This window comes from Paroedura picta, chromosome 3 (genome assembly GCF_049243985.1).
Source record: "Paroedura picta isolate Pp20150507F chromosome 3, Ppicta_v3.0, whole genome shotgun sequence".
NCBI lineage: Eukaryota > Metazoa > Chordata > Lepidosauria > Squamata > Gekkonidae > Paroedura > Paroedura picta.
The window spans coordinates 14,720,860-14,743,884 of NC_135371.1; the positions used below are offsets into that span (position 1 = coordinate 14,720,860).

General features: G+C 48.2%; 1 long non-coding RNA gene across 1 annotated transcript; it reads left to right on the forward strand.

Moving 5' to 3' along the window:
* Nucleotides 1-18,774: 18,774 nt before the first annotated feature.
* Nucleotides 18,775-22,169, forward strand: LOC143831460 (uncharacterized). The gene is made up of 3 exons (XR_013228884.1): nucleotides 18,775-18,857; nucleotides 19,651-19,710; nucleotides 22,079-22,169. It is a non-coding gene; the product is annotated as an uncharacterized LOC143831460 (long non-coding RNA).
* Nucleotides 22,170-23,025: the final 856 nt, after the last annotated feature.

Sequence of the window (23,025 nt, forward strand, 5' to 3'; positions counted from 1 at the left end):
TGGTTCAGTGCCTTCCCCAGTCATTACCGTTTACCCCCCAGCAAGCTGGGCACTCAGTTTACCGACCTCGGAAGGATGGAAGGCTGAGTCAACCTTGAGCCGGCTGCTGGGATTGAACTCCCAGCCTCATGGGCAAAGCTTTCAGACGGCTGCCTTACCACTCTGCGCCACAAGAGGCTCTGTAAGGGTAATTCAACCCCCCAAAAGGGTCCCAAACCGCCAGGTTGAGAACCACTGGCCTACATCTACATAGAGACCCTGCTGTTCCTCAGTGCCCCCCCCCCCGCCCATCCAAGCACTACCCAAGGTCAATCCTGCTTAGTTTCTAAGATCTAACCAGATCAGGCTATCTCAGGCTACCCAGGTCACAATAAAGGTAAAGGTATCCCCTATGCAAGCACCGAGTCATGTCTGACCCTTGGGGTGACGCCCACTAGCGTTTTCATGGCAGACTCAATACGGGGTGGTTTGCCAGTGCCTTCCCCAGTCATTACCGTTTACCCTACACAGCCTTAAAGGCAGAGGGAAGATCAACCAGTCTAGAAGTCTTCTTTGGTCCAGTCTGGGGAGGTTTTCCCTTCTCAGTTTTCACTGCAGAGGCATCCCTCCGAGGCGCCAGCCCAGTTCCGCACCAAGCCCCGGTGTCACTGCAGCGCTTCCTAAAGTGCTTGGAAACCTCCTGCACAGAGGCCCCAGCTCGATGCTGCCTCTCAATTATTCAGGAAGCAATTAGCATTTCCCTTTTGATGCTCCACTTAGCCCTTAACTGCCAGCCAGCCTTTCCGATCAGCAGGCCCAACCATTTGCTTGCGGAGCACCAGGGTTTGTTAAGGGGGAGATCCCCTTCCCTGGTCTTGGAGCTGGACATTTTTCTTATGAATCATGCGCATGCCGCCAATCACTGGGATGGTCTCGCTTCATCCCGTACTGCCTCAGGCGCCAGCAGTACATTTAAAGTGGAGAGATCTGTGGCTGAATCTTCCGGGGAATTTTTTTTTAATCATGAAAGGCAACTGCAGTGACATTCTTGGTAGAGGCGATTTCTACCAAGAAAACTTCATGTAGGGTTGCCAGGTCCCCTCTGGCAGGGGATGGAGAGCTAGGATGGTCAGATCCAGATGAGAAACACCTGGAGATCTGGGGTTGGAGACGGGAGGACAATGCCCGAGAACCCACCCTCCAAAGTGCCGACTGATCTCTGCAGTCTGGAGAGGAGCTGTATTTCCTGGGGGGGGGGGATCCCCAGCTCCTACCTGGAGATTAGCATCCCTAACAGCATGGAAAGAAAAAATGCTACCCCCCCTCCCCCAGCATCACGGCCCCAAGTGTCCCACCCACTTGTTTAAAAATTTACACTGGGGGATCCGGCCTCAGGCACACAATAACTTGACCCTTCCTGTCCCCAGAGGCTGGGAATTGTTCTTTTAAAATTACCGGGCAAGTTTTTGTCCTGTCCTATGAGCAGCCTAGAGTCTCTTGTGGCGCAGGGTGGTAAGGCAGCCGACATACTGTCTGAAGCTCTGACGATGAGGCTGGGAGTTCTATCCCAGCAGCCGGCACAAGGTTGACTCAGCCTTCCATCCTTCCGAGGTCGGTAAAATGAGTACCCAGCTTGCTGGGGGGTAAACGGTAATGACTGGGGAAGGCACTGGCAAACCACCCCGTATTCAGTCTGCCATGAAAACGCTAGAGGGCGTCACCCCAAGGGTCAGACATGACTCGGTGCTTGCACAGGGGATACCTTTACCTTTACCTTTTATGAGCAGCCTTGTCTCAATCAGGGTTTTGTGACACCCCAGGGTTTCTTGACAGCCCTGAATGGGTGAGAGTTAATTAATTTTTTAATATATATATTTAATTTGTTAAACGTTAATCGGGTTATATGACCACATATGGCCATGTCAATCTGCTTTCCCCCCCCCAAAAAATGGCCAATGGTGGGCCTGGAGGGGGTGGGGAGGGGAGGGGTCCCAGGTGGGCATTTCCACAGCTCTGCTTCCCAACCATACTCTGCACATCGCACCACTTCTAGGGTTTCTCAAAGCTGAAGAATGTTTCAGGGGGTTCTCGGTAAAAAAAAGTTGAATAAGGCTAGTCTAAGCAACATACCAGCATTTTAAACAGGCCTCTCCACTGGCAGAGTCCACGGTGCCCTTCCCTTCGGCTTAGTTCCATCCCAGCAAGGGGCGTTGGAGCCAAAGGGAAGCCAGCTGCTGGGGACAGGTTGGTCTTTCCTTTCCCTTCTTGAGAGGGAGGGGGAGCAATCTCCCAACAGCCCTTGAATCTTTGCAGGCTAAACACTTCTCATTGGCAACTGGGATGACCCAGCATTGCACTGTGTTGAGAGGGCTGGGAGATCTGGGATAATCAGGCCTGAACCCCCATTCTGGGTGACCTTGGGGCAGTTCTCCTCTCTCTCTCTCTCTCTCTCTCTCTCTCTCTCTCTCTCTCTCTGTCTCTGTCTCTGTCTCTCTGTCTCTCTCTCTCTCTCTCTCTCTGTCTCTCTCTCTCTCTCTCTCTCTCTCTCTCTCTCTTCACCTGACTTACTGCCCTGGGCAGTTGTTGGAAGAATAAAACGTAGAAGGAAGAGTTGATTTTTATATCCCACTTTTCTCTACCCAAAGGAGCCTCAGAGTGGCTCACAATCGCCTTTCCCTTCCTCTCCCCACAACAGGCGCCCTGTGAGGTCGGAGGGACTGAGAGAGCCCTGATGTTACTTCTCTGAGAGCACAGCACTATCAGGACGGTACACCAAGCTGGCTCATGGGTCCCCACAGCATGAAAACAGCAGGCTACAAAAACAAACAATTAAAATCGGATGGTAGTGAAGAGAACAGGAGTCAAGCAGCCGTTTGACCTACTGGGAACGATATACGCAAACAGCTGCCTTGGTGCCCAGGGGCAAGGAAGAGCCAAGCCCCAGCAGCTAAACCAGCCCTGTAGGGAAAGCCTGTCCAGTGCAGCAGTTAGATAGGCAGATCCAAGTTTGCATCCCCACAGAAGCTTCTGGGTGACCTGGAGCCAATCTCTCCCTCTCCCAGGGCTTAGTCTACCTCGCAAGGAAATTGCAAGGAGAAAGGGACGTGAGGAGAAGGACTCTGTCAGCTGCTTTGGATCCCTCCAGCAGACAGAGATGGATAGCATCTGTTTAAATGAACAAGGAAGCACCTTGCTCAGGCCCTGGAGCAGCAATGAAGAGGACTCCGTTTCCCCATCCCAAGAAGTCACAGCATTGCCGGAGGTCCAGTGGTCCCCAACCTTTTTATCACCGGGGACCACTCAACGCTGGGGACCACTCAACACCTTTTACTGAGGCCCGTGGGGGGGGGTAGTTGACTCCTCTACTCTCAACCACTGCCCTATCGCTCTCTGATCGCTATGGTAGTGTTTAAACATCTCTTCAAAATAAGATACAGACATGCCACAATAATGAAGTGTGTTGTAAAGGGCTGGGGGATGAAGTAAAGGGCCAGGGGGGGGTGGAGAAGGCATCCTTCGGGTCCCACCTCCAATTAGTCGAAGGACCACATGTGGTCCGCGGCCCACAGGTTGGGGATCACTACCAGAGGAGACAACGGGCGGGCAGATGCCCATTGTTTGGATGCTGCTGGCTGAGTCTGAGATGAGAACACCCCTGCAGCATTCTCTTAGATTGACAACAGGCTGGGGGTGGGGTGGGGGGGAGATGTCTTCTCCTTTTGAGAGCCAGCATGGTGTTGTGTTTAGCATGCCAGCCTAAGATCTGGGAGAGCTAGGTTCAAGTCCTCACGCATGGAAGCCGGCTGGGTGGCTTTGGGCCCATCTTGCACTCAGCCTAACCTACCTCGCAGGGTTGTTGTGAGGATAAAAGGGCTGACAGGAGAACACTGTATGCCACGTTGGGCCTCTGCTGGGGAGACAGAAGGGCAGCAAGAAAGGAAATAAATGAATAGTTTCACATGTAGAAATTAGCAGCTGAAGGTTGGTAAGATGTGAAGCTATAGAACAGGGGTAGTCAAACTTCGGCCTTACAGATGTCCATGGACCACAATTCCCATGAGCCCCTGCCAGCATTTGCTGGCAGGGGCTCATGGGAATTGTAGTCCATGGGCATCTGGAAGGCCGCAGTTTGACTACCCCAGCTATAGAACATCACCTGATATTTGCTCGGTTGGGGAATCCCTGGAAATTTGGGGAGTGAAGCCTGGGCAGGGTGGAGTTTGGAGAGGGGCCTCAGCAGGGTATAATGCTATAGGCTCCACCTTCCAAAGCAGCCATTTTCTCGAGGGGAATTGATCTGTGTTGCCCGGAGACAACTTCTACAACTTCAGGCGCTCTCTAGCCACCACCTGGAGGTTGGCAACCCTTGATCAGACAATTAAAGGGCCAGCGAATCAGACCACTCTGCCTATCTCGCTACTGGGCCACGTTAAGCTCCCATAGCCTGCATATGCTAGGCAGGACTCTCTGGGCAGCCACGTTCTCCTTCCTTAACCTCCCTGCCCCCCCCCCAGGCAGGGGTATTGCCTGTGATCGATTCCCGCAATCCATGCAGAAAGATGCCCTTGTAAAAGATATTGCATAGTCCCCCGGGGCCTCCTTACCTTGACAAATGGGATGATGGACATCTTCCCGCAAATGATTGGCAAACATCGCCGAGTCGGCACCATGCGGAGACCACAACATCCTCCCGACTCCCTCTTGGAAAGGCCAGAAGCCCTAATGCCTTTCATTAGCAGCTTGCCAAGTTTAATAGAAGAGGCAACCAGACAGCCCCAGAGGAGCAGATGCAGCCAGAGGCATTGTGTCAACAGCAGCTCCAAAGCAAAAAGCACAGCCCATTCACTCCGCCGACCAAGACGCAGCGAGCCCCGCTTTTACTGCCTGACACAGCTGCCGTTATGATTTCCACAGCACAGCTTTCGTGGTGCTTAATCATCTATTCTTCTTATTATTGCCTGCCTCAGCCCTTTAGAGTTCTGTGCTGCTTTCTACCAGCAGTGTGAATTCCAACAGGTGTGGCTTTTCCCCAACATGAACTCTGCTCTGTGGACAGAAACGTTGCATCTCTTGGTTTTCGGCCTGAGCTGCAGGGGACAAGAAGTGGTGATGCTGCCCCTGCTCCATCAAGCGTTACTTGTTCTCATCTTGGCCACAGAAAAGCTGTCCCTGGTGAAATTCTGCCCTTCTGCCCACCTCTTAAAGCTGCAGGAGCATCCCTGCATTCTAAAATCATTAAATCGACCACCAAGAAGGGAAAGAAGTGTCAGGACACCAGGCCTTCTCCACGTGCATTATTTTATTAAATTCGGGAATACAATTGGAGTTGGATGGGAGAATTCTGCAGACAGCCTCCCCCCCCCCCCAGGACCTGCTGCAGGCAGCTGTTAGGGAACTCACTGGCGGGAGTGGGGCAGCTCTCACGCAGCAGGGATCTGCAGCCTCCGAGCCTTGGAGGGAAGTGGAAGGAGGAGGGGGTGGTCAGGGGTGGGGGACAGAAGGCGATTGGCTGGCTGCTGGACAGGCAGGCAAGCCGGTTGGTGGAGGAGGCACTCAGGGACAGGACAGCCACCCTGATTGGGTGTTGAGTGGCACTTAAGCCATGAGACAAGCTCCTCCTCCCTTACCAGAAATATATTATGTGGAACAGACACTTGAACACATGAAGCTGTATTATACTGGACCAAACCACTGGCCCATCAAAGTCAGTCTTGTCTACTCAGACCGGCAGCTGCTCTCCGGGGTCTCAGGCGGAGGACTTTCCCATCCCCTGCAATATCATCCTTGCTGGAGATGCTGGGGCTTGAACTTGGGACTTTCTGCATGCCCGGCAGATGTTCCACCACCGAGTCACAGCCCCTCTCTAAACGGGGATTCCCTGACTGGCCATCGAACCCAAGGCATGGCAGTGAGAGCACTGAATCCTAACCACGGGCCACCAGGGAAGTCAGAAACGAAAGAGTTGATTTCATCAATTAGTTTAACCTGGTTTGCAACAGCCTTTAGCAATAGCAATAAAGTTGGGTTGATCGATGTTGTAAGCCACTTCAATCCCCCACTGGGGTGTAAATGTCAAAAGAAAGAAAGACTTACCTGGTTCAGAGGGCTGGTGACATTTTAAATCCCTAAATGGCTTGGCCTAATGAAGGCAATGCCCTGACTCTGGATATTTCGGATCACGGAAGCGAAGCAGGGTCGGCCCTGGTGAGAACTTCGGTGGGAAGCCAGCAAGGAATTCTGGGGTTACTGGGAAGAGGCAGGCAATGGTGGGCCTCCTCTGAATGCCTCTTGCCTTGTAAACTCTGCAGCGTTGCCATAACTCTGCTGTACTTGCTGGCGAAGAAGAAGGAAAAGTTGGCTGTAGGAAAAGAGGACAACCCAACGTCATATGGATTGTCTCAGTAAAGGAAGTCACAGCCTTCAGCTAGCAAGACCTGAGCAAGGCAGTTAGTGATAGGACGTTTTGGAGGTCACTGATTCATAGGGTCACCAGAAGTCAGAAGCAACCAAACACACACACACACACACACACACACACAACTCTGCCTACATATATCTCCTTAGCTCTTAGGTCACCCTTTCTCTGTGTAGAAGCAAAACAAACCTTTCTCAGTTATGGCAGCCAGGCTACAGCACGTACTTTTCTTTGGAGGAGACCCATGGCTTACTTCTTCTACAGCAGTGGTTCTCAATTTGGGGGTTGGGACCCTTTCACGGGGGTCACGACAGGACAAGCAGTTTGGCGGGGGGCGCCATCCGCACAACAGCCTTGCGGGGTAGATTTAGATAGAGCGTTTGTCTGTCTGGAGCAGCGAAAAAGAGCAACATCGGCATTGGTGGGACAAGAGGCAGAACCATTTGTATACAATCATGAACAATGGATCTTCAGGCCACTGGTCAGTTTTGGTTTAATTTCGGTGAAAGAACCCTTGCATGATTTTATGGTCGGGGTCACCACAACATGAGGAACTGTATTAAAGGGTCGCGGCACTAGGAAGGTTGAGAACCACTGGTCTACAGGACTCGTTGGACAGCAGGAAGGTTCCGGTTCAATTCCTGGCACTTCCGCTTAAAGCTTTTTCTAACACTCATGGAAATGCACTCTTGATGTTAAAAAGGTAAAGGTATCCCCTGTGCAAGCACCGGGTCATGTCTGACCCTTGGGGTGACACCCTCCAGCGTTTTCATGGCAGACTCAATACGGGGTGGTTTGCCAGTGCCTTCCCCAGTCATTACCATTTACCCCCCAGCAAGCTGGGTACTCATTTTACCGACCTCGGAAGGATGGAAGGCTGAGTCAACCTTGAGCCGGCTGCTGGGTTTGAACTCCCAGCCTCGTGGGCAGAGCTTCAGACTGCATGTCTGCTGCCTTACCACTCTGCGCCACAGGAGGCTCCTACTCTTGATGTTAGAGTTAGGCAAAAGCTGAGCGTGGTGGCCTCAGATAATACATATTTCAGAAGGTGGGCTCCAAATCGGATCCTTTAGAAACACTAGTTGGCGTTACAACAAACAGATTTTTCTTTGCCACCCAGCAAGCCTTTAGATTTAGTTCTTATACAAGAGAGCATTTCACAAAACATACTGACCACTGAGGAAGACCCCTGTGGGTCAAAACACGTTTGGTCAGTTCTGTCATGTGCAGTTAGATAATGGTTGTTTTTACTTTGTTTTTCATATCTTATTGGTGCACTTTCCTTCATAAATATTTGGAATGATATTTTTTAATATTGTTTTGCAGCTCAACTCTTTTTGGGTTCCTGGCTTCGGTTCAGGTTGGGTTTCGGTTCCCTTTTTGGTTTTGCACTTCCGCGTGAAGTACAGCCCGAGTTTGGACAGTCCTCTTTTCTTGGGATGCTGCAGGGCTGCTGCTGGCCAGAGCAGACCTTCTGAGCTATGGAAACAAAGATCCCTTCCTCCATCCCTCAGGCTGCTCTTCTCTTATCATTCGTATTGTTCAGCTCCTGTGTTTGCTGGCGTTGTTATCTCTTCGGGTCATTAATTTGGTGCTGCTCTGAGTGATTGTTCCTGCTTGGTTTTATATGGATGTCAGTTTGTAAACTGCCTGGAGTTACTGTTTGTTTAGACCCAACATGAGATGGATTGATTTCGTGAAGGAAGTCAAGGCCCTCCCATCTTCAAGACCTCAGCAGGATGTTTTGGAGGATTTTAATCCATAGAACAAGCCCAGGAAAGCTGATACACAGAATTAAACTTGTGGGCCTTAAAGGTGCCACCGAATTCCAATGTTATTCTTTTGCTTCAGACCCACACGGCTGTGAATTAAGCCCCAGGGTGTGCATAAGCGGCTTGACGGCCCTTAACACACGGGCCTCCATCCCCCTGTTCTCGTGCTTTAGGTAACGTTGCTTTGAGGGGGGTTTTGTGACACTATCCCCTTTTTAGTTTTCTTTTGAACTCAGCTTGTGCCTGCTGAGTCAAAGTATGACAAAACTGACACAAAGCCACCCTGGGAATGGAAGCAAAGACACCCACCATCCTATCAGGAGGTTAAATAAAAGGAAGGGGAAATCACAGCTCCCCTGGGGGCTCCCATTGTTATGTCTCAGCACCACACTCTGCAACCAGCATTGCTGCCCAAATCGTTCACTCCTCTCATCGCTCCAAGAGCCCTCGTTAAAAATCTGAGCTGGCGACCAGCCTGTTTCCAGGTAAGGCTGAACCAGCTCGCTCTTCTGCCCTTCAGAGCTCTCCACGGCTTGTCCCTTGTTGTTGTTAGTTGCAAAGTCGTGTCCGACCCATCGCGACCCCATGGACAATGATCCTGCAGGCCTTCCTGTCCTCTACCATTCCCCGGAGTCCATTTAAGTTTGCACCGACTGCTTCAGTGACTCCATCCAGCCACCTCATTCTCTGTCGCCCCCTTCTTCTTTTGCCCGCAATCGCTCCCAGCATTAGGCTCTTCTCCAGGGAGTCCTTCCTTCTCATGAGGTGGCCAAAGTATTTGAGTTTCATCTTCAGGATCTGGCCTTCTAAGGAGAAGTCAGGACTGATCTCCTCTAGGACTGACTAGTTTGTTCGCCTTGCAGTCCAAGGGACTCGCAAGAGTCGTCTCCAGCACCAGAGTTCAAAAGCCTCAATTCTTTGACGCTCGGCCTTCCTTATGGTCCAACTTTCGCAGCCATACATTGCAACTGGGAATACCATAGCCTTGACTAAACGCACTTTTGTTGGTAGGGTGATGTCTCTGCTTTTTAGGATGCTGTCTAGATTTGCCATAGCTTTCCTCCCCAGGAGCAAGCGTCTTTTAATTTCTTTGCTGCAGTCCCCATCTGCAGTGATCTTGAAGCCCAGGAAAATAAAATCTGTCACTACCTCAATTTCTTCCCCATCTATTTGTCAGGAATTGAGAGGGCCAGATGCCATGATCTTAGTTTTCTTGATGTTGAGTTTCAAACCAGCTTTTGCACTCTCCTCCTTCACCCGCATCAAGAGGCCCTTTCGTTCCTCTTCGCTTTTAATTACTTATGTTCCACTTTTCACCCCTATATTGCTCCATTTTATCTTCACAATAACCCTGTGAGGTAGACTCGGTTGTGTGGCTCCCCCAGTGAGGCAAGCTGAACGGACAGAGAGAGAGAATGGCTTGCCTCTAGCACCCTTGGGCATGTCATACCACTGAGGGGCTCACAGAGAAGCAGACACAGCTTTTGCGTCTTTTGTTTTAGCCACACAACAACCGTGTGAGGTAGGTTAGGCTAAAAGAGAGTGACTGGCTCAAATCAACTGGGTAACTGAGTAGGGTTTGAACCTGGGTCTCCTGAATCTTAGTCCGACACGGTGACCATTCTCTCTCTCTCTGTCCCTCCAGCCTGCCTCACTGGGGGAGGCACACGTTCTCAGCCGAGCCTACCTCACAGGGTTATTGTGAAGATAAAATGGAGGAAAGGCAAAAGATGCCAATAGCACTCGATTCTTATCGGGGTGAAAGGTGGGACATAAGTAATTAAAAATTAACAAACATAAGGTTGCCCAAAGCCTAGGTTTGCGAGTTCTTTACTTGCAGGGAGCTTTTTATTTTAACACAGAAGAGCATTAAAAACTTGTACACTCCCAAAGAAATGTGATGGACAATGGCCGATACAATAGAATTTTAACTAACTAACTACTCCCAATGAAGGATGAAGTGGTACAGTCCACTCTGCAAAGCCCACACCACCTCCCTGCGCATACATGGATAGGCTGGTTCAGGAAACACGGTGCACAAGCCTGAAGTCCTATAGGTGAAGAGCTTCAAAAGCACTTAAGATGCTACAGAAATGGTAAATATCCTATTCCCTGCAAAAGCGGGGGGAGGAGAAAAATGTGCTCCCAGGAATCTGGGACAATGGGACAGAATGCAGCCCTGTCTGAGTCCTCCCTTGAATAATCACCGCTAGAAAGTCATCCACTTCGGTGAGTATCTAGGCCAAGCAGCAAGCCAGCGAGCCACATCTCAGCTGGCTCCCCCCACCCCCCAGCAATTTAGCTGTAGGCGCTGCAGCTTCAAAAGGGCTCTAGCCAAAATGCACATTCTTCGCTCCTGCCCCACTGATCTGTTGTGTTTATATCCCGGCTCACGGACAGGGCATGGTGTTTTTGTTTTTTTTTAAATCATCAAATAAATCATCAAATACAACTTCTTAGCTGCCGCAATCTGGGTAACTATTGGTCCAATCTGTCAAAAGAAATGGCAAAGCCCTGGCCTATTTTGCTTGTGACCTTTCCCATTTCTAAATGCTATGGATCAGCTATAATCATGATGCATGACTACTCTATGCTGATGCCCCACCTCGGTGCCTGACGTACTGAGGACATAGTTGTGTGTACACCCTCTTGGCATAATTAGCAACATAATTTCAGGTAGGACAACAACGCTCAGCATTCAAACAAGAATAAATGAACATGAGAGGCACCACAGACTAAAACAAGCTGAGAAATCAGCAATAGCGGAACATGCTCGAGTCCAGTCTGGACATAGAATCCTATTGTAAGATACAGAAATACTGGGCAACACCAATAGTTTCTATGTTAGACAATACAGGGAAACCACTTAGATTCACAAATACTGATGGAGTTTTGACACAAAAGAAGAGTCTGACAATCAATAAAACCTGGCTACCAGCTCTAAAAAAAACACCCACAATAAAAAAACATGTGACCCTAAAAACACCATGCAACAGTTCATTGGATAAAACAGGCTATACCTTGGCTAATGGACTTTCTAATGAACTGCGCACACAGGAAAACACTTCCTTGCGGACTTGCTAATGAACTCTACCCACAAACAGGAAAAGCATTTCCTAGTTCAAGTCCATTCCCCAGGAGACTCTCAGACAAGACAAGAATGTGATTGTATTATACACAAACACACACTGAGAAGTAAATAAAATGCTCAGTAACTGTTTATGCATTCCACACTTTCAAACGGAGAGATTCACATCTTGCCGTGCCCTACCTCTGAAACTGTCAGCCACAGTTACAGGCTAAACGTCAGGGTCTAAAACTACCAGACCACGGCCACCCAGCCCAGAAAACCCACAAAAACCAACTGGGTATCAAACTTTGTTCTACCTCGCAGGGTGGGTTTGAGGATAAAATGAATGAGAGAAGAAGGATGGAAGCTGCTTTGGATGCCAACTGGAAAGAAAGGGAGCTATAAATGAAATAAATAAAAGCTTACACCACTTTCCTGGCATTTCCTGCCCCCTTCTCCTCCCAAGCAGTAGTGGAAATGAGGGGCAGCCATGACAGGCAGGCAGCCCTTAACTAGTATCCAGTTCCGCTGGTCAAGTGAACTCAAATTGGCTCTTTCTCACAAAGAGATGCATGAATGCACATGTAGGATGGGTATGTGCATTTGCTATAATATGTGAACAACCTTCTGTGAATAACAGAGAGACACCCCCCCACACACACACACACACAAATCTGGTCCCCACCCTCCCCTCGTTCACAACCAGCTAAAGAAATGCTTCCACCGCTACAACTCAGAGTCTGCCATTATACCTGATGCCAAATTAGGGTCTGCACCCTTTTTTGCCACGAAAGATTTGGAACTGTAATCCAGGCTTGAATAGAAAAGCATAAACCACTTCTTATTAGATCGCCACACGAGAACAGAGGAATATGAGGGAAATGCACAAACCTAAGAATTGCCCTGGGCTCCCACAATGCTAAAATGGATTTATAATTTAATTTGAGGCCAAAGTGAGAAGGCCAACTTCATTCACATTTGATGGGCTCATCTTGAAGTCCGACTTGAAGACACTTAATCCAGTAATCCTGCTGAAGTTAAACAAATCTGGGGCTAATCTTGATTTCAAGAAAAGAAGGCTATGAACATGCCTAAATAATTCAAATCGGTGTACTTCAAGTATCACTTTTTTGGAAAACGGTGATCTGAGACCTTGGAAAGATAACTGGGGACAACCTGCCTTTGAATCCGCCCCTCGCTTCACTTGGTTGCTTAAAAGAGGTCCTGTGATGAGACAAAGCTTACAAGTCTATTAAAGCGATGTTAATTACTGCTTACATGTTAATAACTGGCTAGCGGAAGCCGCAATCTTCTTTCTATAAATGAATGGCAAAATTGGGAGCTAGGGAACATAATGGTGAAAAGAAGTTCAGTTCAGTTTATTCCTCCAGTCAAAGAAACCAAACTGAATGAGACGGGACACGTTTTATTTAAATTGGTCTTTACATATAACATTTTGGACGGAAACCCACCATCTTAGTCATCTCGAAGTAACTATAGTATCCTGCACTGGCTTTCTGTTATCATATTAATGGCATAATTGCATAAGAAATCTACCATTTGTTCTTGCAGTTTTAAAGAGATGTATGCAATTTAACACAAGCATATGTGATTCCACTATATTTAGCATGGACAAAGCCTCTTTTAATTATCTTTTATTACTGACTTCAAAACTAATAACAGGTTTGGGGTTCAGTTTTTGTTCAAGGGATGGATATACGCTTGAAGCACTATGAGGATTTTCTTAGGGTTTAGGAATTTGCACAGGGGGACTCCTGACACCATCCCTTCAAAAGCAGCAATTAGCATGATCAACTCCATCTTTCTGCAGGTCAAGTCTCTGAAATGCACATGAAGAGGGCAGGTTGGTTTTTGCGGGTCAGTTGACAATCCTCTTTGAATTAGCTGGATGGGCAAGGTTGGGTCACGTTGCAGGGATGACATGCAGCAATGAATATTCTGTCTGAGTTTCTTGAATATTTGTATGATGTTCTCGTCCAAACATTCTTCCTCTAGACTAGCGATCCCCAACCTGTGGGCCGCGGATCACATGTGGTCCTTCGACTAATTGGAGGTGGGACCCGAAGGATGCCTTTCCCCCCCCCCAGCCCTTTATTTCATTCCCCCCCCCCGGCCCTTTACAACACACTTGGGGTGTCATTGTCTCCCATCACTCCCAGATGGGACTGTCTCGTTGCAGAGAAACAAGCTCAGGGTTCCCATTGATTTGTCATTGTCATGAGTTAAAATTTCCATGAAAATAAAATGTTCCTTATGTTCATTGTTGTGGCGTGTCTGTATCTTATTTTGAAGGGATGTTTAAACATTACGATCAGAGAGCATTAGGGCAGTGGTTGAGAGTAGAGGAGTAAACTACCCCCCCACACACCGGGCCTCAGTAAAACTGTCAAGCGTTGAGTTGTCCCCGGTGATAAAAAGGTTGGGGACCACTGATCTAGACCTATTATCGCCCCTATTTCCTTCCATACTGACCACTGAGGGGGCAGACTTAGAGCGCCATGCTTTCTGATGCGAGTAAGCCACTACTAGGCAGGTAAGAATTAAGAACAAAAGAGGGGCCCTACTGGATAAGACTAGTGGTCTATCTAGTCCAGCATCCTTCCACCTAGTTGCCCTTGAGGGCCAAGGCCTTGCCGGATGCTTCCACTCTGCACTGGCACTCACAGGTTTGATGCATCTCTATTTTCATTTTATGTATTTATATCTCACCTTTCATCCTAGCAGGGACACAAATCAGCTCACACCACTTTCCTCTCCTCCATCTTATCCACACAACAACCTTGTGAGGTAGGTTAGGCTGAGAGCAGGTGTCTGGCTCCAGGTCACCCAGAAAGCTTCCATGGCTGGCTCAAGTGGGGATTTGAACCTGCATTGCCCAGAACCCTTTAGCCACTAGCTTTCTTATGTGGAAGTTCTCTTTAGTCAAGATGGGTAGTAAACATGGATGAACTTCTTCAATAATCTGCCTGTTCCCCCTTTAGAGTCCTATACTGATGGGGTTTTAAGCTGCTTAATAGGGTTCCCAACTCTGGATTGGGAAATTCTTGAATATTTGGGGGCCCAGGAGAGTTGGGGGAGGAGAGGCGACACCACAGAGAAAAGATTCTGCAGTCCAGTTATAATTCCAGGCCTCATCCGGAGCAAGCACACCCTCTACAGTGGCCATCACTACACTCGCTGGTGGTGAATTCCACAATTTGGCTACTCATTGAGTAAATAAGCGCTTTCCCCCCCTTTGTCCTCAATCTTTTGCTGTGTTTTTTCCTGTCCCAAATCTATCACTGTGTTCTACTATTATGAAAGAGGGAGAAAGAACTCTCTCTACTATTCTCCGCCTCATGCATATTTTCACGAAGCTCTGTCAGTCTCATGTGCCCCCCTCGACACACACACCCCACAGATGTCTTTCTCCTGTTACAACTGGCACACTTCCCCCCAGCCCTTGATGGCTAGGCTTAGGGAAACTGTGCCTCCTGAATATCAATCTGTCCTGCAGGAAAGGTCCTCCCTCAAAACCAAAGGCAGGTGGCCCATTAACAAATGACCCCATCTTCATTCAGGCAACCTGCTCTGCAGAGCCCCAGCTCCATCCAGTGACCCTTCTCCTCCTGCCCAGAGCTCCCTCCCTCAAGTTCAAGGTCAAACCCAACCTGTGTTTTCAGCCCACTTTTTTACAAATCCATTAATCAGAGAAGCAACTTTGTAGTGCCACCTGCTGCCAGTTAAAGAAATAACCACTGCATCTGTTGGTGTTTCTAGGCCTCTCTCTCCTTCTTCACTGAGGTAATTTGATCCATTAATTTGATCACTGAGGCCTGGCTTTAAAGGCATCAATATGGGGGCTGGCATTAGAGCTAGCTGAAGAGTAGAAGTAGAAGAAGAAGAGTTGGTTCTTATATGCCACTTATATACCCAAAGGAGTCTCAAAGTGGCTTACAGTCGCCTTCCCTTTCCTCTCCCCACAACAGACACCCTGTGAGGGAGGTGAGGCTGAGGGAGCCTTGAGATTACTGAAGAAGAGTTGGTTCTTATATGCCACTTTTCTCTACCAGAAGAAGTCTCAAAGCGGCTTACAGTCGCCTTCCCTTTCCTCTCCCCACAACAGACACCCTGTGAGGGAGGAGAGGCTGAGGTAGCCCTGAGATTACTGAAAAAGAAGAGTTGGTTATTATATGCCGCTTTTCTCTCCCCGAAGGAGTCTCAAAGCGGCTTACAGTCGCCTTCCCTTTCCTCTCCCCACAACAGACACCCTGTGAGGGAGGTGAGGCTGAGGGAGCCTTGAGATTACTAAAGAAGAGTTGGTTCTTATATGCTGCTTTTCTCTACCTGAATGAGTCTCAAAGTGTCTTACATTCGCCTTCCCTTTCCTCTTCCCTGCAACAGACACCCTGTGAGGTGGGTGAGGCTGAGAGAGCCCTGATGTCACTGGTCAGTCAGAACAGCTTTATCAGCACCACGGGTTGCATGTGGGGGAGTGCAGAATTGAACCCGGCTCTCCAGATTAGAAGTCTGCACTCCTAACCACTACCCCAAACTGGCTCTAGGCCTGTGATGCCAGATGGAGCCATTTGGAGATATAAAGGCTGGAATAAACGGGCTGACCCTCAAACTCCCCACAGCAAGAAAAATACATCATAACCTAGTTCCACAGAAAGCTGGATCATGAATATTATTGCTGGAGAGAGGAGGGAAGTCATCATAACTAACATGCTCGAGTAGAACAACCGAGTTTGACTAGAACCATGCTTTTTATCCCATCCTGGTGGAGCTCATTTGGCCGTGATTGCCAAGAACCAGGACAAGGTCCAAGATAAAGGAAAGTAATCCTGAGATCCGTGTATTATGCGCACACATCATAAATATTACTTTAAATATTTATATCCCACTTTTTCTTTCAAAATGGGGACCCAAAGCAGTCTACAACATTTCCCCTGTCTGCATTTCACACTCGTATAAATAATATAGCATTGTCTGCAGTGCGGTCTTTAATGACCAGATTAGTTTGGGATTTTTTAACTTGTGCATGGCAGGTGATAATGTTGCAACCACTACTGCCTCAAAGAAGCTCACAAAGGAAACCTTGAATCCCTGTTCAGCCACACTGCAACACCGTGGAGGTCCCACATCCGGCCCATTCTCCATCAACTGCAATGGTTGCCAGTTGAATTCCGGATCAGACTAAAGGTTCTGATAATTACCTTCAAGGCCATATACGGTCAGGGCCCAGTGTACCTGAGGGATCGCCTCCCTGCCTTACGCCCCCAAAAGAGCCCTGCGCTCCACTGCTACCAACCAGCTAAAGGTACCTGGCCCTAAAGAAGTCTGCCTGGTCTCAACCAGGGCCAGAGCATTCTCTGTTCTGGCCCCCACCTGGTGGAACAAGCTCCCCGAGAAGATCAGGGCCCTGACAGAGCTTAAAAAGTTCCGCAGGGCCTGCAAGGAGGAGCTCTTCTGCCAGGCATTCAGCTGAAACCAGATATATATAACCAACCGTGACCAAAGTGCCCCTGCTCCCCGCCCGCCCCCTCAGAACACCATCTATACACTCTGGACTAGGGTTGTGCGATTCGGCCGCCGAAGCGGCCGTTCTGTCCGGGCGCAGCCAGCGCCGCGGCGCGGGGGGGGAGGGCGGTGCCGGCAGCGGCGTGACAGCGGGCGCAACTACGCAGGCGCGGAATTCCGCGCCTGCGTGGTTGCGCTCGCTGTCATGCCGCTGCCGGCACCGCCCTCCCCCCCCATGGCGCGGCGCTGGCTGCGCCCGGACGGAACGGCCGCTTCGGCGGCCGAATCGCACAACCCTACTCTGGACCTGTTTATATGTTGCAACGTTGTATTGTTTATTGGTTATACAATTATAATGTTCTATGTTTACAATTATCAGTTATTATTGCACAGTTATTCAAATGTTTTATAGACTGTTCCATGTATTGTTCTTATGTTATTATGTAAACCGCCCTGAGCCCCCAGGGAGGGCGGTATATAAATATAATAAATAAAAAATAAATAAATAAAAAATAATGTTCCATGAAATCTGATAAAACAAATATATACACAGAACTCTCTGTAATGAATCAATGTGCCAAATCTCCTCATCTCAGGGTTTTTCTTCTGCGGGAGAGATGTCACCTTTGGCAGACTCTGATGGGCACCTCATTCAAAGCTGCAAAGAGATCCACATCTCCGGACCATTCCCTCCCTTTGTTAAGCCTCCCCACCAGCCATCCTGGGCTATTAACTCACAATCCAGTTCACAAAAGCCAGGGCCAGCTAACATCTCAACCTTCAATAGGCCCTCCTTTGTCAGCTGCCAAAGGCTTATGGTTCCCTTTACATAAGCCTGCAAAACATCTTCTTGCAGGAAAAAAAAAAGAATGGATGGATTAAATGAATTAAACTGCTCCTTAAAGTATTTTGTCTTATTTCAAATAGGTCCCCTTCAATGCATGTTTGGGAGTAAAACTGGAATTCTAAGTGGAAGGCCTCTCTAGAAGAGACGGGAGGATAAATGACTTCAAAAGTGAGGTTTTTCTTTTTGCAAGGGGACAGAAGGGATATGCCTATTGACAGACTGAATGTGGACGGCATGCTAGGATTTGCTGGGTAATCTTGGGCTAATTTGCTAATGTGAAAATTTATTCTCATGATCTTTGTACATGGAAAGCTGGAATTTTTAGGTCAGAGAGGCTGAGGGCCAGGTGGAGTACCTTTATGAGTAAATTTAACCTAACTTTGACCATCTGTCTGTTTGTTTGTTGTTCTGTGATGTTCAGAATGGTCTATTCAGAACAGAGCCAGCTTGGTGTAGCAGTTAGAAGTGCAAATTTCTAATCTGGCGAGCCGCGTTTGATTCCCTGCTCCTCCCCGACATGCAGCCAGCTGGGTGACCTTGGGCTCACCACAGCACTGAGAAAGCTGTTCTGACAGAGCAGTAACATCAGGGCTCTCTCAGCCTCACCCACCTCACAGGGTGTCTGTTGTGGGGAGAGGAAAGGGAACGCAACTGTAAGCCGCTTTGAGACTCCTTCTGGTAAAGAAAAGCAACATATAACAACCAACTATTATTGTTATTGTGGTTGTTCTTGTTATTTTGAAAGGCCAATTTTCAAAATTTTTCTCCCTGGAGTAGAATATCTGAGCTAGCTGCAGGTTGGGATCAATCTCTAGACCTCTTTAGTACAAACCAGTCATTCAATTAAGAAAAAAAAAAGGAATAGGTCAAAATTCACATTAGTTTTAAGGGCTGCTGTGGTGATGGACTAAGGAATGAATGAATACACACCTGAAAATCCTCCCCCGGGCTCCGTGCAGGGGTTATTCAGAGGGCTCTCTGCTCACAGGTTAAGGCTTGGGGAGGGGGCTGCTTCCTCTTTCCGACCATGAGGACTGGGAATCAAGGTCAGCCTCGAGGCCACTAGAGCTTCCTCCCCTCCCCTTGTAGCCAGGGGAGCTCTTCGGGCAGCCGATGACCCTTCCTCATTTTCTGGGTATTTGGGGGGTGGGGTGGGGATCCATAACGACACGGGAGGTCAGTGCCGGGTGCCAATTTCCTCTTTGGCTGCCCCAAGGGAAACCTTTGCCACAGTCCATGAGCTGAGCCCAGGTGAGTGGGTTAGGCCGCCGGAGGGAAGGCGACGGGGGCGGGGAGGGGGCCTTTTGGGTGGCGTCTGTGTAGCATTGGAGGGCTTCCAGGGAAACGATCCGGTCCTAGTGGGGACAGGATCCTTGCGGTCTCTTCGGCGCCCGATCTTTAGGAACGTTGAACTAGGAGGGGGAGAAAGGATCTTTCCAGGCAAAGAGTGGATCTAGCGTCCAAGGAAGAGCCGCTTCCTCCCCAATCCCCGATTGAAAACTATAGGATTAAAACGGGTGAAAAAGTACGGCTGGGGAGGGGTAGATAACACTACAACTGAAAATCGACTTAACGTGGTTTTCCTGCTCAATTTATCTGGAATATAAGTGTGTGTTTGCTGAGATTGTGAAATAGTAACCACCGGAAAAGAGTAAGAGTCCAGGAGCACCTTAAAAACTTAACAAAATGTGCGGCTTTTGTGAATCAATGCTCACTTCTAACGTAATAACTACCCTTGTCTCTCTCCTCCTTAATATCATATATAAAGTGGTGCAAATTTATGATATTATTATACACTTATAAGTAACTTAAAATATGTGTATGTTTTGGACAGCTGTAGACTCATTTGTCACTGGAGCTGCTTAGTATAACTAATCAGATCTATCCTTGCCCTTGCTATATCTTCAGATATTTTTGCCCCACTTTTCTCCCCGCAAAGGCCCAAAGGGACTTGTGGCAGTCAAGTGGGAGGTTGAAATCTGTACATTTAAAAAAGAAATTATCCACTTAACCTCGTGTGCCAAACAATATTCTGTTTCCCCAGATCAGTTGCAGTTAATCCCAGCCTCCGAGAAGGAACATGGCTACGGAAGAGCAAGTTCAGGTACAGCAGGGGTTGGGCAGGTTGGAAGAGAAGTGTTAAGATCTGTGCATTTTGCCTTGGGCTGAAAAAGGAGGGGGTGGATAGATGATCAAGGAGCCTCCGTCTGATCTTGATCTGTCTGTACTGCAGCCATAAAACTGAGATGGTGCCATTTTCATATGAGCTCGGAGGCAGGCTTAAAGAATGGACCAAAGAGCTGTTTAATCCAGCACCTTGTTCCTACAGTGGCCAGGCACCTAGAAGGCCTCCGAGCAAGGCGGGAAGGCCAGTGCTTCCCACAGCAGCAACTGGTAATCAGAGGTTTACTGCCTCTGAATTTGGAGGTTCCATTTAACTATTACAATGCAGATCTGTTGACAGACCTATTCTTTGTGGATGTGTCTTCTCCCCTTTTACAACTACTGGCAGGTTTATTTATTTTATTTAATTCATATACCCCCACCTTTCTCCCCATGGGGACCCAAAGCACCTGACATTGTCCTCCTCTCCTCCATTTTTACCCAAAAAGATAAAACATCCCTGTCAGGGAAGTTAGGCTGAAAATATTTTTGTAGCACTGAATTCCTTATGTTCTGTAAGCGGTACACAAAGAAGGGCCTCCCTTTGGTCTCCCTTGAATCAACTGACCATCACTTTGAGCCGTGAGAATTGTGCTGACACAAATAATTGGTACCACGCAAGCTCACAGGCATGCTGGATGAGGTACCCGTTCAAGGAGCCAAGGCCCCTAGACACACTCCTTCGGGGATCTGTCAAAAGGTTAAAAGGCAGACTGGAATTCTAATGCAACAAGAAAGGCCACCTAATGCTCTCTACAGCAGGAACGGCCAATCTGTGACTCTCCAGACGACCATGGATTAGAATTGCCAGGAGCCCCTGCCTGTATGCCATGGTACTGACAAGGGCTTGTGGTAATTGTAGTCCATGGACATCTGGAGAACCACAGTTTGGCCACAACTGGTCTACAGTAATCCTAATGTAGTTCAATGTGCTACAAGGCCAGAAAACAAGAACTAGAAATATCAGCAGAGCAAATCACATTAGAGCCTTTTTAATGGGGGCGGAGAGATGTAATCTTTGGATATTTTGTTTAAAAAATAAGCTGAACTTTAATCTCCTGGCTGTCTCTATTGTAAAAGGTAAAATGACAACCTGAGATATTAATAGAAGCATAGTACTGGAAAGGATCTCAGGAGTCTTCTAATTCAAGTGGGTAGCCATGTTGGTCTGAAGCAGCACAACAAAACAAAATCAGAGTCCAGTGGCACCTTTAAGACCAACAAAGATTTATTCAAGGTGTGAGCTTTCGAGTGCAAGCACTCTTCCTCAGACTGGTCTGACGAAGAGTGCTTGCACTTAAAAGCTCACGCCTTGAATAAATCTTTGTTGGGCTTAAAGGTGTCACTGGACTCTGATTTTGTTTTGCTACGACGAAACAGTTTGCCCTTACAAACCAGATAATATTGAGGATTTATGCTACTTTATGCCTTTCAACCTGCAATGCAGATTTCTTAGGGGAACCATTGATGGATGCGGATAATTTCTAGAGGTGCGATTGATTTGTAACATATAAAAGTTCCTTTCTATGTGATTTGCGCTGCTGGGGTTCCTTCTTAACTTACCCAAACTCAAGATGCTAAACTGAGAAGACGATGAATTGACATGAATGCTTCTTTGTCTATATGGTAAGGCTATGTGGCTGAATACCATAAACAGGAGAAGGGTAACCTTGAATATGTGTGTTTTGTTCCTCTGAGCCAGGTTTTCTCAACCTCTGGGGTTTCCTGACAGCCTTGGAAGTGTTTCCTGAGTGGGTGGGAATTAATTAATTTTTATGTAGCTTTATTAAACATTTATTGGGTGATATGTTGACCCTCCCCACCCAATAATACACCTCAAGGGGTGGGAAGGGGAGGGTTCCTGGATGGGTCTGTACGCAACTATGCTTCCCAACCACAATCATGCCACTTCTGGGCTTTCTCAAAGCCAGAAGAATGTTTCAGGGAGTTTTCAACAGTAAAAAAGCTGAGAAAGGCTAGTTGAGTACATATTGATAGGGGCAGGGAAACTCTTCCTGCTATAGAGCCAGCTTGGTGTAGTGGTTAGGAGTGCGGACTTCTAATCTGGCCAGCCGGGTTCGATTCTGCACTCCCCCACATGCAGCCAGCTGGGTGACCTTGGGCCATGGCACTGATAAAACTGTTCTGACCGGGCAGTGATATCAGCGCTCTCTCGGCCTCACCCACCTCACAGGGTGTCTGTTGTGGGGAGAGGAATGGGAAGGCGACTGTAAGCCGCTTTGAGCCTCCTTCGGGTAGGAAAAAGCGGCATATAAGAACCAACTCTTCTTCGTCTTCTTCTTCTATAGGATCCTGCAACCTCTGGAGAGGTGTCGGTCAGCGTCATTGAAGAAAAGGAGTACCCTTTGGATCCTTCTCTGCTGGCTCTCTCAGGAAATGACATGCAGCACTATTGCACCATGCTTTCCTTGCTGGGTAAGAGACCGAACTGAGCACGTTTGCTTCCTTAGCTGATCGAAGGTTACCACCCCAAGTGTCTGCAGCTTCCAAAGCAGCCTCTGTGAAAAGAATATAACAAGGGTTAAAAGAGATTAAACATGAGGACGATAGAACTGCAGCTGCTGTAAATAAGTAAGTTAGGGTTACAGCAGTGGGCATAAAAAGCTAGCAATTAGAACCTAAAAACGACCAGGCCAGGGGAAGATCCAACATGAGGTTAATTCACTCAGTCAAGGAAGCCCAACCCTCAGGGCCATTTCCCACGGCTTAAAAATAGCACAATGGTTGCTAATTGAAAACGCTACTAATTTGGCATTACCCACGACGTCGTAGACAATCTGCAACACTCCTGAAACCGATCAGCAATAAGCGCTTTGTTTTAGCGCTTTCAGGGAAATCCAGAAAAGTGGATTCACCCTCCGGATAGCGATACACTCCTGCAACCAATCTGCAACACTAGCGCTAAAGACCTGTGCGTTACCATTGTTGCTGGTTCTTCAAAGCCCCTCCCCCTGGCTCTCTTCTCCAAACTTCCGGCGAAGCGATCGCCATTTTTTTTTCTCGGAGCGAGCGGGGATAAACGCACCGGCGAGCCTCTTTCTGTTTAGAGGCTTCCCTGGCTTCATTCCTTCACCTTTAGTCACTAAGCACAAACCACTTAAAAGCCCGTTTGCTGGAATAAAGTCCCTTTATTTTTTACACATAAATTCAGCCGAAAATCGAGCCCGTGAGAAGGGGGGGGGGGGAATTTTTTTTTATCACTCGAGCCAGCGTGCAAACGATCATACAATCAAAC